Here is a 17,384-nt window from a genome sequence, read left to right as displayed (position 1 = left end):
ATCGCATCGACCCAGGGGTCCTAGAATAACGGAACAGGGAGCATTCGAACGGATATTAAGTGTCCTAATGCCCTTTTTGAGTGACCAAAGAAATCGTAGGGCAACTAGGCCACCTCCCTTCCCCCACTTTTTTCCACTTTTCCCACTTTGTCCCATCACAATTTTGAGTTAGCCATTTTGTTCATCCTAGTTGAAAGGCCCAGTGACTATGCCTTTGGGTATAACATGACCTCTCACCCCACAGCACCAGGGGAAAGGTCTTTAAGTTATAAAATTTGCCAATTGTTTTCGCGTAGTGTTTGTTTTTGGGATGCTTGCATACTTTTCAAGTAGGGGGGAGGACAAGTTTTCTGTTGTGGATTTTTCCACAGGTGAATTTTTCATGGGGAGGGAAGTTTCCAGGGAGTGAACTTGTGAGGGTAAATTATACACTGCGGGAATTTCCCCAAATTCTTATAAAAAATCTTTTTTATGTATCTTGCTTTCTCTTTTCCGTCTCAATTTTACGCGCGGAGTGGTTAAGAGTAATAGTCCGGAATAAATTTTCACGGGATTGAATTGTCTAGAGGATATTTCTATTGTGAGGGGGTTTCTCAGTGGAGGTGGGGTCAAGTTTCTGGGTATCATTTAAAAAACTATAAGAAATTAAATAAAAAAAAGGTTTTTTCAACTGAAAGTAAGAAGCAACATTAAAACTCAAAACGACCAGAAGTTATTACGCATATGAATGGGGTTGCCCCCTCCATAACACCTCGCTGTTTACGCTAAAGTTTGAGCTTTGTCCCAATTCTTTAGGAATGACTTCTGAAACACAAGGGCCGTTTAATTAGAATAATAAGACGCTTTTTTATAAGTACTTAAAAACTTTAGCGTAAAGAGCGAGGTGTAAGGGAGGGGCGACCCCTTCATGTACGTAATAATGTCTGTTCGTTCTGAGTTCTTATGTTGCTCCTTACTTTCAGTTGAAAAAACTTTTTTTTTATTTAATCAAAAGAAGCGGCAGGGAGGCTCTGGTAAAAGGAGAAAACAAGGAAGTTTTCATGAAAATAACATGATAATTGCTCTTATTGCTCTTATCCTATTGTTCGATATTACCTTTCTAGATACTATTATTCGATATTAATCGATATTATTATTCGATATTATCCGATCATTAGATATTTCTGATACTTTTGGGCTCGAAATGTGCAAAGGGCTGTATAGTGCAATTACGATATAAACAATTGGTTTCTTACAGCAAGTCTTGATTTACTTGTGCAGTACCTTTGTACCTTTGACTGAATGGATCTCTAATCAGCATTTTTACCAGGTTTCCTTCAAAAGATTAGCACTGTTAAAATAACTTTGGAACCCTCTTCTATTGACTTCTTGGTCAATTTAATTGTTGTTGTTGTTGCCTCCTAGAAGGCTCTATCAAGCATAGGCAAGAATTCAAATACAATGAACTTGTGAATCGACTGTGTAAAAGATCCTTAGCTACCTTTATGGCTCGTCCAGACCATCAGCCTTCTGGAAAATGGAATGGAACTTCCGCCTTATTCTCCTCTTCTGGGAAGGAAGTGGATTTTCTAGTCCTGAAAACCTAAAAGTTCCTTAAAATGTCCAGAAGACTTGTAAAAATCTCCAAAAGAAAGTTAGCCCCCACAAGACCTCAAAAATCCCCATTTTAGCGGGAGATCCTTAGAATGTAAACACATAATACAGTCCTTTGCCGAATGAAGGATTCGACTGAGGACTATGAGAAGGCTGAGGGTGGTATTTCTTAAGAAAACAAAATGAAAAGCTTAAAAAAAAGGAATACCTAACTGCCATCTATTTAACAAGCTTTGACCGAATAAGCACAAGAATCCAATGGCAATATTCCTCTTAGTCCGCTTTGTATTTGCAACTGAAAAGACAATTTTTGACAGCAACAAACTTTTTCACTGAACAATTGCGAAATATTTTTCCTGCTTAATTTATATGTCCTTTTCTTTGAGAAATTCTACGAAAATTTTGCTGAAAAATTGAAAATAATGAACCTCTGTCCTTTGATTTGCGAAATTAAAAATATTTAACTTATTGAACTGACCATCATTTCACGAGAATTAGAGATGTATATAAAGTAATTCTGTTCATTTAAACATTCAAGTTTTTCGCTACTCTATTTGTGCTTTGTTGTCATAGCCATTAAAATCCTAAAACAACAACAGAGAAGCAGCACAAGTTACATAAGGGAATAGTAAAAAAAAATTGTTTGTATCATTTGAATAAGAAGTGTCCAGAAATTCAGCTTTTTGTTGAAGGGTGGGGGGACCCAATAAATAATCCAACTGTAAAAAGATCCCAAATTAGAGTTTTTTACGTCCGTTATGTGAGGCTATCGTAGGGATTTACTTAGGTTCAATAAGAATGTAAACTTGGTTCTGATTTGTGGAATGTCTTCAAATGACCGATCATATAATATGTTAAAAAATATAAATAGTATGTATACAAAATACATATTTTTTACGTATTTTTCCATATTTGAATTGGTTTGTGCCTACTGACCTTATTTTAAAGAAAATTCCTCATTTTGCTGCATGCATTCTATCACCTTCTATTCCTTGGATTTTTTGATGCATTTATTCTATTACTTTCTATTCCTTGGATTGGATTTCTTCACTCTGCTGTACAATTTTCACTTTTAATTAGTCAATTTCTGCTGACAGGCTTTCTACTCTGGCTTTGTTTTTGTCATTCTGCTTATCATACATGGTTAGTTGGTTATTCAGGATTGAGACATGGTTCACATGGTCTATCTCTAAATTTTTTTTATTCACAACACAATTCTTCACTTCTTTCCATAATTTTCTTAAGTATTTATGCAGAGTCTCATTATCTTTACTGAAACAAGTTTAACACGATTTCTTCGAAATTTAAAAACAAAATAAAAATTCTCCAATAAAAGAGAATAAAGCTCAGAGAAGCCCAGTCGAAAACTTCACCAAAAACCAAAATCGAAACAACTTAACAAAGTCCAGGTTAAACGTGTCATGCATTAAGAAATATAAATGTTATTTAATATAGGCTGAATTAAGTCTCAAGGTAAAGAAGACGCAGGACGCCTTACCTTGGTTTTTCAGTTGTTTTTTTCAAATATTTCCAAGATGACTGCATGTGGGGTAACAAAACTACATACGCAAGTAGAATGCTAGATGGCAGGTCTACACGGTGCTGTATGAAGAGAAGCGCTTGTCCAGATTCACCTCACGTCCGAACCAACCCCACTCTCCTCTAATGCTGTTCTGTCTCTATGATATTAAATGGCCATGAAAACCCTAGATTATATTTCGACATATACTAATGAAAAGTGACAATCAAAAATAAGCAAGAAATGATTACATATCCGTGAAATTTAGATCCAATCGGTAAAAAACTAAACTAAGGAATTTGTTTTACATTCTATAGAAGTTTTCAAGGACCGTAAATCATAGGTAGCACAATAGATGTTGAACGATGTTGAAGAAATTAAATTATTATTATTATCACTTTATTGTGTTTGTTTTAGACCTTGGTACTTCGTATAGAAGGAGTTGTCTTAGAAACTTCAAAAATGCCTCATTCGATTAAAAACTGAAGAGCACAAGGCCGTTTTTAATAGTCAAAAGTGACTAGAGGGCGAATAGCCCTTTCCCCAAGCTAATTAATTCCCCAAGCAACACATCCAATCAAAATTTTGAAATAGCCATTTTGTTCCACGTAGTTGAAAGGTCCGGAAATTATGTCTTTGAGGATGACAGCCACCCCACAGCCTTCAAGGAATGGGTTTAAATTGTACACTGGGGGAATACAAGGTTCTGATAGAAAGGGAGGCCAAAATTTGTCGATTGCCAAAAAATTGCTCAGTTGGACATATACATTTTATACCTTTTGTCTTTAGATCGAAAGGGCATACAATGCTCTTATAGAAAGGGTGGTCGCATCAACTTTGGAAGGGGCTCCTTGGATTGGTAACCAGAAGTTCTAGTGCACTTTTTTTTAGTCAAATTGGTTGAAGGGAAGGTACCCCCCCCCTTCCCCCCAAAAAATGTATTTTCCCCAATGTCATCCAATTGAACTTTTTAGGTATCCATTTTATTAAAAATTGTCAAAGGATCATATAACAAGTCTATTGAGGTTCAAAAAGACCCCAGAGCCTAGGGGTAAGGGTTCTAAGTTCTGCCCTGGAGGAACTTAAGGTTTTTATGACAGGGATGGTTGTATAAACTTTAGAGTTGTCTCATTTGGTTGAAAATTAGAAGTTCTAGTTCCATTTTAAGAGTTATGAATGATGGAGGGCAACTAGCAGTGAAGGAGATGGGGGGGGGATCTCTTATTTCCAAACGGTTCTGATTGAAATTTTGAGAAAGCCATTTTTTTCAAAATATTCCAAAGGAAGTAAAACATTGTTTTTGGGGTTGTGACATCCCCGTAGAGTACTGGGCAAGGGTCGTAAGTTGTGCCCTGGAGGCATGTAAGGTTTTTATGGAATGGCTGGTCGTATAAACTTCAAATGGGGCCCCTTTCCCTCTCGCCCATAATTTCCAAAGAGATCCAATCATAATTTCGATATTCGTTTCAAGTTTGTTCTACATAGTCAAAGGGTCAAGAAACGATGTCTTAGAGGATGACAACCATCCCACAGCCCTTAGAGTTTGGGTATTAGTTATAGCCTGGAGGTATATAAGGTTTTACGACCTTAAGTTAATATGACCACCTTTCTATGCAATGAAAAGAATTTATTTTGCCTTTATGCAACTTGCAGAATTGATATAAAAGAGAAGAAAAGCTCACTAAATATTAAAGAAGCATAACCCTACAAAAGTTTGCAATTCCATATGTAAGCATCATATCTATACTAACTAAAATAATTAGAAGACTATTTGGTTATATTCCTGATAGGTCTTGGGTCTGCTTCAATTTTATAATGTTTATATTTATTTAGTTAGAGTATGCAGAAGACGATAGCTATCTTAAAATTCTAATCGGATGTTTTGAACATGGGCAGCAGAAAGGCCTGGGAGAGGGCTGATTACCCTCCGATCACTTTTGATTAAAAAAAAAGACACTAAAACATTCAATTTCCAGTCGAATTGAATTAACACAAGTAGCTCACTAGTTAACATTTGGAGTCCTAAAGTCAACAAAAAGGAAGCAGAACCTTTGGAAAGAGTTAAAAAAAAGACCGAATAATGCTAAGTCAGAAGCAATTAAGTAATACCGCAATATGCTGAAATCAATTATGAGCAGAGCTAAAACAGTATATTTTACAAAGAGATTTGTTGATTGTGGTAAAAAAATAAAATAGACGTGGGACGCGATTAAAGAAGTTAGTCGGCCATCCATGAAACCAGAAGGCCTCCCTAAGTCTCTCATTGTAGACGACCAACTTGTCACAGAAAAAGGCCAAATACAACATCATATGAACAAATTCTTTGCGGAGATAGGGAAAAAACCGCTAATAGCCTTTCTTATTTCTCTGTGTCACTGTCTTGGGAGCAGTTCTTAGGTCCCTCGTGCTTGAAATCAATGGTTCTTGGGGAGGTTACGGTGCAGGAAATTAGAAGTACTGTTTTGTCTTTAAAGTATTCTTCGGCACCAAATTTCTGCCAGAGTAATTAAACATATCCTCCCATCGATTATCATCCCAATTTGACATTTTATTGGTAAGTCATTTCAACTAGGATTATTTCCCCAACGTCTTAAATTGGCGCGTGTGATAGCTCTCTTTAAAGGAGTAACCGTGAGGATCCTGGGAACTACAGGGCGATCTCTCTTTTGTCAGTGTTCGGCTCCATAAGTCGCCCCCTGGATCGACACTTGCGATTCCTGGGGGTTCTTTTGGATGACAATTTATCGTTTAAGTGGCATGTTTAAAAACTAAGATTGAAAATGGCAGTCACGAACACTTGGCTCCTTTAAGAGACAGATGAAAAGTTTCTTATTGAAGGTTTCTTATTAAATGTTTCTTATGGTTTAATTTTTTTTTGGGTTGTTGTTTTGTTGGCGTTGGATCCTCGATGACACAGAGAATTTTAAAAGGTATTTTATTGTCAGGTGATGCGAGGGTCACCGTTTTGTGGGGACTGCCGGTGAGTTGATTTCTCTTCCTTATAGATTTATATCTAGATGTTTTTTTAGTATGTTTATGCTACGTTTTTTGATCCTTTATTTATTCTATGCCTTTTCCCAAATAATGGGCCATTGAACCCTTTGGGACGTTGTTTTTATTATTGTTACTTCATGGAAATAAATGGAACTTGAACTTGAATTAACTTTATGACGACACCTTCCATAAGAAATGACTCTTGGGAAAACTATAATAAATAATACCTTGAAGCCTTATGGCCTTTTATTATTGATAGTCCGTTCTGTTTGTGGACAAGAAGAGTTTAGAAATTAATTTTAAGACAACTAAGTTATTTAGACTAGAAATGAAATACGACAGTTTATGTGTAGGGGCAAAGAAGTGATTTTTCTGAACGAGGAATTCGACCAAAGGAGTAGTTTCACTTGCCAATTTGTCAGTGATGGCTGTACACTTTGACAAAAATTGTATCTTTTATGCAAATTGTATCTAATGTAGGAACAACGAAGTTGCTAAAGTATGACATCATAAGCCAGAGAAGCAACTTTTCATAAAATGCTTGAGTCATATCGCCTGATACATGAAGACATAGTTTGTGTACAATTGAAATAAAAAATCAAAGCCAATCTAAATTTGGAATGCAACGTCATGAAAAAACCGGTATTTTGCCTGCGAAATGGAATTGCGTAAGAAAATCTATGTATTTAGAATATTTTTGAAGAAAAGATAATTGCATAAATATTCCCTTCTGGTTTATTTTGAAAATATTATGTTTTTATAAGAAAATTCTGTTGTACAATAAAGTTTTCTTTGCCGAAATAGAGGTATATATATTTTTCAATTCAGTATTATATGTTCTTCTGTTCACTTAGAATTATACAATGGAGATTTTTGTTAAAACCTTGACTGGAAAGACTACTACTCTTGATGTAGGGTCATCTGATACTATTGAGAATATCAGAGCAAAGATTCAAGACAAAGAAGGCATTCCTGCTGATCAGCAGCGTCTGATTTTCGCTGGCAAGCAGCTTGAAGATGACCGTACTCTGTCCGATTATAATATTCAAAAAGAGTCGACACTCCACATTGTCCTTCGATTGAGAGGTGGGATGCAAATATTTGTCAAAACCCTAACTGGAAAGACAATAACTCTCGAAGTTGAGCCTTCAGATACTATTGAAAACGTCAAAGCAAAGATTAAAGATAAAGAAGGCATTCCTCCTGATCAGCAGCGTCTGATTTTCACTGGCAAACAGCTTGAAGATGGCCGTACTCTCTCTCATTATAATATCCAAAAAGAGTCGACACTCCACCTTGTCCTTCGATTGAGAGGTGGGATGCAAATTTTTGTCAAAACCCTAACTGGAAAAACAATAACTCTCGAAGTTGAGCCTTCAAATACTATTGAAAACGTCAAAGCAAAGATTCAAGATAAAGAAGGCATTCCTCCTGATCAGCAGCGTCTGATTTTCGCTGGCAAGCAGCTTGAAGATGGCCGGACTCTGTCCGACTATAATATCCAAAAGGAGTCGACACTCCACCTTGTCCTTCGATTGAGAGGCGGGATGCAAATTTTTGTCAAAACCCTAACTGGAAAGACCATAACTCTCGAAGTTGAGTCTTCAGATACTATTGAAAACGTCAAAGCAAAGATTCAAGATAAAGAAGGCATTCCTCCTGATCAACAGCGTCTGATTTTCGCTGGCAAGCAGCTTGAAGATGGCCATACTGTGTCTGATTATAATATCCAAAAGGAGTCGACACTCCACCTCGTCCTTCGATTGAGAGGTGGGATGCAAATTTTTGTCAAAACCCTAACTGGAAAGACCATAACTCTCGAAGTTGAGCCTTCAAATACTATTGAAAACGTCAAAGCAAAGATTAAAGATAAAGAAGGCATTCCTCCTGACCAGCAGCGTCTGATTTTTGCTGGCAAGCAGCTTGAAGATGGCCGTACTCTGTCTGATTATAATATCCAAAAGGAGTCGACACTCCACCTCGTCCTTCGATTGAGAGGCGGGATGCAAATTTTTGTCAAAACCCTAACGGGAAAGACCATAACTCTCGAAGTTGAGCCTTCAGATACCATTGAAAACGTCAAAGCAAAGATTCAAGATAAAGAAGGCATTCCTCCTGATCAGCAGCGTCTGATTTTCGCTGGCAAGCAGCTTGAAGATGGCCGTACTCTGTCCGATTATAATATCCAAAAGGAGTCGACACTCCACCTTGTCCTTCGATTGAGAGGTGGGATGCAAATTTTTGTCAAAACCCTAACTGGAAAGACCATAACTCTCGAAGTTGAGCCTTCAGACACTATTGAAAACGTCAAAGCAAAGATTCAAGATAAAGACGGCATTCCTCCTGATCAGCAGCGTCTGATCTTTGCTGGCAAGCAGCTTGAAGATGGCCGTACCCTGTCCGATTACAATATTCAAAAAGAGTCGACACTCCACCTCGTCCTTCGATTGAGAGGCGGGATGTAAATTTTTTGTCAAAACCCTAACTGGAAAGACGATAACTCTCGAAGTTGAGCCTTCAGATACTATTGAAAATGTCAAAGCAAAGATTCAAAATAAAGAAGGAATTTCTCCTGATCACCAGCGTCTAATTTTCGCTGGCAAGCAGCTTGAAGATGGCTTTACTCTTTCTGATTATAATATCAGAGTCAAGAAGCGTCGTTAATTCAGGAAAGGGCGTTATGGTTATAGAGGACCTGGATCGTTCAGGGTCGTTAAAATTTCATAGACAGATATAGGGTAGTTGGGGAGAGGAGGTATTTTGGAAGGTTGGGTTAAGTAGAGAGGATTTGAAGGCATATTTAGATTGGAGGGAAAATGGATTTTTGATTGGTGAGAAAGGAAAGTATCAAAGGAGAAAAGGGGAGGAAGTAGAATCTATTGCTTGTCCTATGTGTGGATCTCAGGATGAAAGTTTGATTCATTTTTTGTTTGAATGTGTCGAATTGAATGAATGGAGGCGAGAGATGTATGGTAAAGAAAAATTGAATGAGATATGGATGGTAGATAGAATGAAAGAGACAAATTTCCTGAGTATTAAAAGGATAGCAAGATTTGTAAGGATTGCAGCGGCACATCGGGAGCCTTTTCTTTAAATAGTATTAATTTGTTGTTTGTTATCTAAATTAATATGGCCCATGGTTTTCTTCTGGAATAAATTATTATTATTACTAGCTGTTGGGGTGGCGCTTTGCGCCCCTCAAGCCACCCCCGCGCGCGTAAGTCGTTACGCGCCATTGTAGTTGTGTCCCTGTGTACCACCTATGAATATAGATAGATTTATATATGTGTTTTGAACTACGTAAAACATGCGAATATACAACATTCTTGGCTTTCCCATTGTCTGTGCATATACAAAGCATTATGTACTTATAATGACGTCATATGCAAACGCTCTTTTTACAAACAAACAAACATGCATACACACAACTCGTTCTTATATAGATAGATAGATAGATAGATACAATACAAATTAACTGCGTAAAACTTGCGAATATACAACATTCTTCGCTGTCCAATTGTCACTGCATATAAATAGATTGTCAGGTTTACCGACCCTCGAACATGCAACGTACAATTATCCATGGGAAAAACAATCAGTATTAAGATCTATACCACATTTTTCTAATGATTGACCTTGAGCTTTGTTGATGGTGATTGCAAATGCCAATCGAATTGGGAATTGCAGTCTTTTAAATTGAAAAGGCAGATCTGTTGGAATCATGGGAATGCGAGGAATAAGAACAGCCTCGCCCTCAAAAGGCCCTGTCAAGATTGTGGCCTCTATTACGTTTTCCATTATTTTTTTACGGCAAGTTGCGTGCCATTGCAAAGCTTTGGTGGGTTGATATTTCTTAACAGTATTATTGGTGCGCCTATTTTTAGTTGTAGCACGTGTGTTGGAAACCCTGAAAGATCCACGAAATTTAAAAATTCAGATGGATAATTAACCGCCTCATTTGGTTCCAAAACTGTGTCGACTGACTTGTAAAGGACTGCCTGGTCTCGAATCCTGGTCAAAACAATATTGTTGATTTCGCGGACGTCTATATTTTTGGGTGCAAGAATCGCTCTTTCACTTAGCCATTTATCTATATATATATATATATATATATATATATATATATATATATATATATATATATATATATATATATATATAAATAAGTTGTTTGTCTGTCTGTCGACTGACGTCATGTTTGTGTGTCGACTGACGTCATGTTTGTCGACTGACGTCATTATAAGGATTGAGCTGTATGTCGTCATGAAGTTGTTTGTCGTCTGACGTCATGTTTGTCGACTAACGAAACTACAGACCGGGACACAAATGACGTGTTATGTCTGTTATAACGTAATAGAGGCAACAATCTTGACAGGGCCTTTTGAGGGTGAGGCTTTTCTTATTCCACGCATTCTCATGATTCCAATGGATCTGCCTTTTCAACCTAAAAGATTGCAATTCCCAATTTGATTAGCATATTTAGTTTTCAGTCCAGAACCACTAAAGCTATTATGTAAATATCAAAAATATTTATATATAAAAATAAGTTGTTTGTCTGTCTGTCGACTGACGTCATGTTTGTGTGTCGACTGACGTCATGTTTGTCGACTGACGTCATTATAAGGATTGAGCTGTATGTCGTCATGAAGTTGTTTGTCGTCTGACGTCATGTTTGTCGACTAACGAAACTACAGACCGGGACACAAATGACGTGTTATGTCTGTTATAACGTAATAGAGGCAACAATCTTGACAGGGCCTTTTGAGGGTGAGGCTTTTCTTATTCCACGCATTCTCATGATTCCAATGGATCTGCCTTTTCAACCTAAAAGATTGCAATTCCCAATTTGATCAGCATATTTAGTTTTCAGTCCAGAACCACTAAAGCTATTATGTAAATATCAAAAATATTTATGTTGTCTGAGCAATAATTTTTAGTTTTTATTTCAAAATAGAAAATTACCTGACAATTTTAGAATTATATCTATCTATATATATAAAAATAAGTTGTCTGTCTGTGGATCAGGTGACGTCATGTTTCTGTGTCGACTGGCGTCATGAAGTTAGTTGTCGTCATTTTTGCTATGACGGTGACGTCATTAAAGATATTTAAGACATATATGTTCACGTAGAAATCTATTAATGTTTAAGTTTAAAATGACTGATGAACTTACAATGGCAAAAGCCGATGAAGATGCTCAAAGAGTCTATGCCAAAAAACTTGCTGCTGATAGAGAAAGTCAGAAAAGAAAGCGTGCCGAGGAATCAAAAGAACAGCAAGGAAACAGGCTTGAGGCTAAAGAACGCAAAACCGCGCAGTTAGATGAAGATCCACCTGGACACCGAGAGTCAAAACATATCAAAACTGAAAATGATAGCGATGATGATTGGGTTTGGGATCTTGACTTGGATAAGGTCATCAATGCCTACCAGATTTTAGTTAAAAAAACAAAGGTTCGGCGATATGTATTTCATAGTGAAGCTGAAAAATAAAGAAGAAAAAGAAAACTGAAAAAAGAAAAAATGTAAAAAACTAAAAAATACTAAAAAGAAAATCATCAACAGCAATCGAATTGATGCCTCCTAATACGCAACTATCAACAAAGTGGCAATCGTTGTGGTCGGTGATCAGTTCTTACCTCGAGATAATATTCTTTATAGGCGAAACAATCAGTTGACAAGAATTGCTTAAACTCATCGATGCTACGATGCCCTACAATATCCTGACGAATATAAATGACGCCCGGGACACTCAAATAGAAATCACAGACTGGGACACCGGGACACAAATGACGACGGGGACACAGGGAATATAAATGACGACCCGGACACAGGGACACAACTACAACGGGGACGCCGGGGGGCACAGGGGGATATATAAATGACGACGGCAACAAAGGAAATGGTCGATTAGCAATCACCATCAACAAAGCTCAAGGGCAATCAATAGAATCATGAGGTATAGATCTGAATACGGATTGTTTTCCCATGGACCATTATGCGTTGCATGTTCAAGAGTCGGTAAACCTGACAATCTATTTATATGCACAGACGATGGGACAGCAAAGAATGTTGTATATTCGAAAGTTTTACGTAGTTAAAAACATATATATATATATATATATATATATATATATATATATATATATATATATATATATATATATATATATATATATATATATATATATATATATATATATATATATATATATATATATATATATATATATATATATATATATATATATATATATATATATATATATATATATCTATATTCACAGGTGGGACATAGGGACACAACTACAATGGCGCGTAACTAATATGGCGCGTAACGACTTACGCGCGCGGGGGGGGGCTTGGGGGGCGCGAAGCGCCCCCACCAACTAGGTGTTGGGGTGGCGCGAAGCGCCACCCCAACAGCTAGTATATATATATATATATATATATATATATACTAGCTGTATACCAACTAGGTGTTGGGGTGGCGCGAAGCGCCACCCCAACAGCTAGTATATATATATATATATATATATATACTAGCTGTATATATATATATACTAGCTGTTGGGGTGGCGCTTCGCGCCACCCCAACACCTAGTTGGTGGGGGCGCTTCGCGCCCCCCCCCCAAGCCCCCCCGCGCGCGTGAGTCGTTACGCGCCATAATAGTTACGCGCCATTGTAGTTGTGTCCCTATGTCCCACCTGTGAATATAGATATATATATATATATATATATATATATATATATATATATATATATATATATATATATATATATATATATATATATATATATATATATATATATATATATATATATATATATATATATATATATATATATATATATATATATATATATATATATGGTTTTAACTATGTAAAACTTGCGAATATACAACATTCTTTGCTGTCCCATTGTCTTTGCATATAAATAGATTGTCAGGTTTACCGACTCTTGAACATGCAACATATAATGGTCCATGGGAAAACAATCTGTATTCAGATCTATACCTCATGATTCTAATGATTGCCCTTGAGCTTTGTTGATGGTGATTGCTAATCGACCATTCCCTGTCCCGGTGTCCCGGTCGTCATTTATATCCCCCTGTTTCCCCCGGTGTCCCCGTTGTAGTTGTGTCCCTGTGTCCCGGTCGTCATTTATATTCCCTGTGTCCCGGTCGTCATTTGTATCCCGGTGTCCCGGTCTGTATATACATTCGTTTTTTAGTTTTGTTTTTCTCCTTTATTTTTTTCCTTTTTTTTTCTTTTTTAGTTTATTTAGATTTTTAGATTTTTTAGTTTTTTTATTAGTTTTTAGTTTTTTTTTCTTTTTAGTTTTTTTGTAGTTTTTACCTTCTTTTTAGTTTTGTTAGTTTTTTTTTTACTTATGTCCTGGTCGTCATTTATACTCCCTGTGTCCCGGTGCTTTGTTGATTGCTAATCGAACATTCCTTTTGTCTCGTCATTTATTTTTTTCTTTTTTAGTTCTTTTAGTTTTTACCTTTTTTAGTTTTTTTTTAGTTTTTTAGATGAAAATTTTTTTTAGTTTTTTCCTTTTTTTCTTTTTAGTTTTTTGTTGGTTTTTACCTTTATTTTAGCTTATTTTTCAATTTTTTCCTTTTTTTTATTTTTTTTTTATTTTGTATTTTTTTTTAGTTTTTTACCTTTTTTTAGTTTTTTTATTTTTTTTTAGTTTTTTAGCTTTTTTACTTTTTTATTAGTTTTTAGTTTTTTGTAGTTTCTGCCTTTTTTTAGTTTTTTCAGTTTTTTTTTAGTTTTTTATTGGTTTTTACCTTTATTTTAGCTTATTTTTCAGTTTTTTTCCTTTTTTTTAGTTTTTTTTAGTTTTTAGTTTTTTTAGTTTTTTACCTTTTTTTAGTTTTTTTAGTTTTTTAGTTTTTTAGCTTTTTTATTTTTTTTATTAGTTTTTAGTTTTTTTTGTAGTTTTTGCCTTTTTTTAGTTTTTTTAGTTTTTTAGCTTTTTTATTAGTTTTTAGTTTTTTTTGTAGTTTTTGCCTTTTTTTAGTTTTTTTAGTTTTTTAGCTTTTTTATTTTTTTTATTAGTTTTTAGTTTTTTTTGTAGTTTTTGCCTTTTTTTAGTTTTTTCAGTTTTGACGTCACCTGATCCAGTTTTTTCAGGTGACGTCACCTGATCCACAGATCCACAGATCCACACACAGACAACTTATTTTTATATATATAGATAGATATAAATAAGTTGTCTGTGTGTGTGTGTGTGTGTCTGTCGAGTGACGTCATGTTTGTGTGTCGACTGATGTCATGTTTTCGACTGACAAAATTACAGACCGGGACATCGGGACACAAATGACGACCGGGACACCGGCACATAGGGAATATAAATGACGACCGGGACACTCAAAGAGAAAGCGACGGGGACACAAGGAATGTTCGATTAGCAATCACCATCAAAAAAGCACCAGGACACAAATGACGACCGGGACACCGGCACATCTATCTATCTATCTATCTATATATATAAAAATACGTTGTCTGTGTGTGTGTTTGTCTGTCGAGTGACGTCATGTTTGTGTGTCGACTGACGTCATGTTTTCGACTGACGAAATTACAGACCGGACATCGGGACACAAATGACGACCGGGACACCGGCACATAGGGAATATAAATGACGACCGGGACACTCAAAGAGAAAGCGACGGGGACACAAGGAATGTTCGATTAGCAATCACCATCAACAAAGCACCAGGACACAAATGACGACCGGGACACAGGGAGTATAAATGACGACCAGGACATAAGTAAAAAAAAAACTAAGAAAAAACTAAAAAAAGGTAAAAACTAAAAAAACTAAAAAGAAAAAAAACTAAAAACTAATAAAAAAAACTAAAAAAGCTAAAAACTAAAAAAACTAAAAAAGAAAAAAAGAAAAAAAGGAAAAAAATGAAAAATAAAGGAGAAAAACAAAACTAAAAAAAAAAAAAATAAAAAAACTAAAAAGTAAAAAGAAAAAAAAACTAAAAAAACTAAAAAAAGTAAAAAAAAATAAAATAAAAAGAAAAAAGGGGAAAAATACAAAAAATTTATTCAACGGGGACGCCGGGGGCACAGGGGGATATATAAATGACGACGGGGACACAGGGAATGTTTTATTAGCAAGCACCATCAACAAAGCTCAAGAGCAATCATTAGAATCATGAGGTATAACTAAAAAAACTAAAAAAAAAGTAAAAAACTAAAATCTAAAAAGAAGACCAATTCAAAAACGAATGTATATACAGACCGGGACACCGGGACACAATGACGACCGGGACACCGGGGCACAAGGAATATAAATGACGCCCGGGACCCTCAAAGAGGAATCACAGACTGGGATACCTGGACACAAATGACGACCGGGACACAGGGAGTATAAATGACGACCGGGACACAGGGACACAACTACAACGCGGACGCCGGGGGGGCACAGGGGGATATATAAATGACGACGGCGACACAGGGAATCGTCGATTAGCAATCACCATCAACAAAGCTCAAGGGCAATCATTAGAATCATGAGGTATAGATCTGAATACGGATTGTTTTCCCAGGGACCATTATATGTTGCATGTTCAAGAGTCGGTAAACCTGACAATCTATTTATATGCACAGACAATGGGACAGCAAAGAATGTTGTATATTCGCAAGTTTTACGTAGTTAAGAACACACACATATATATATATATATATATATATATATATATATATATATATATATATATATATATATATATATATATATATATATATATATATATATATATATATATATATATATATATATATATATATATCTATTTTCACAGGTGGGACATAGGGACACAACTAGGTGTCCAACTAGGTGTTGGGGTGGCGCGAAGCGCTACCCCAACAGCTAGTAGGGAATATAAATGACGACCGGGACATCAAAGAGAAAGCGACCGGGACACAAGGAATGTTCAATTAGCAATCACCATCAACAAAGCACCGGGACACAAATGATGACCGGGACACAGGGAGTATAAATGACGACCAGGACATAAGTAAAAAAAACTAAAAAACTAAAAAAAAGGTAAAAACTACAAAAAAACTAAAAAGAAAAAAAAACCCTAAAAACTAATAAAAAAACTAAAAAAGCTAAAAAACTAAAAAAAAAGGAAAAAAAGAAAAATAAAGGAGAAAAACAAAACTAAAAAAATAAAAAAAATAAAAAGAAAAAAGAAAAAAACTAAAAAAACTAAAAAACCAAAAAAAAAAACTAAAAAGAAAAAAAGGGAAAAAAAACAAAAAATTATTTCATCATATACCATTTCAAATACGAATGTATATACAGACCGGGACACCGGGATACAAATGACGACCGGGACACAGGGAATATAAATGACGACCCGGAAACAGGGACACAACTACAACGGGGATGCCGGGGGGCACAGGGGAATATATAAATGACAACGGGGACACAGGGAATATTCGATTAGCAATCACCATCAACAAAGCTCAAGGGCAATCATTAGAATCATGAGGTATAACTAAAAAAACTAAAAAAGGTAAAACACTAAAAACTAAGAAAAAGACCAATTCAAAAACGAATGTATATACAGACCGGGACACCGGGACACAAATGACGACCGGGACACCGGGACACAAGGAATATAAATGACGTCCGGGGCACTCAAAGAGAAATCACAGACTGGGACGCCGGGACACAAATGACGACCGGGAAACAGGGAATATAAATGACGACCGGGACACAGGGACACAACTACAACGGGGACGCCGGGGGCACAGGGGGATATATAAATGACGACGGCGACACAGGGAATGATCGATTAGCAATCACCATCAACGAAGCTCAAGGGCAATCATTAGAATCATTAGGTATAGATCTGAATACGGATTTTTTCCCCATGGACCATTATATGTGGCATGTTCAAGAGTCGGTAAACCTGACAATCTATTTATATGCACAGACAATGGGACAGCAAAGAATGTTGTATATTCGCAAGTTTTACGTAGTTAAAAATATATATATATATATATATATATATATTCGCAAGTTTTACGTAGTTAAAAACATATATATATATATATATATATATATATATATATATATATATATATATATATATATATATATATATATATATATATATATATATATATATATATATATATATTCACAGGTGGGACATAGGGACACAACTACAATGGCGCGTAATTAATATGGCACGTAACGAATTACGCGCGTGGGGGGGCTTGGGGGGCGCAAAGCGCCC

At 35.9% G+C, this 17,384-nt stretch overlaps 1 pseudogene; it reads left to right on the top strand.

The window, feature by feature from the left end:
• Positions 1–17,384, top strand: part of LOC136033097 (polyubiquitin-C-like) — a 63,439-nt pseudogene that overhangs the window by 38,338 nt on the left and 7,717 nt on the right.

The sequence above is a fragment of the Artemia franciscana genome, chromosome 11 (assembly GCF_032884065.1).
Source record: "Artemia franciscana chromosome 11, ASM3288406v1, whole genome shotgun sequence".
Lineage (NCBI taxonomy): Eukaryota > Metazoa > Arthropoda > Branchiopoda > Anostraca > Artemiidae > Artemia > Artemia franciscana.
This window is presented reverse-complemented; position numbering and strand designations above follow the sequence as displayed.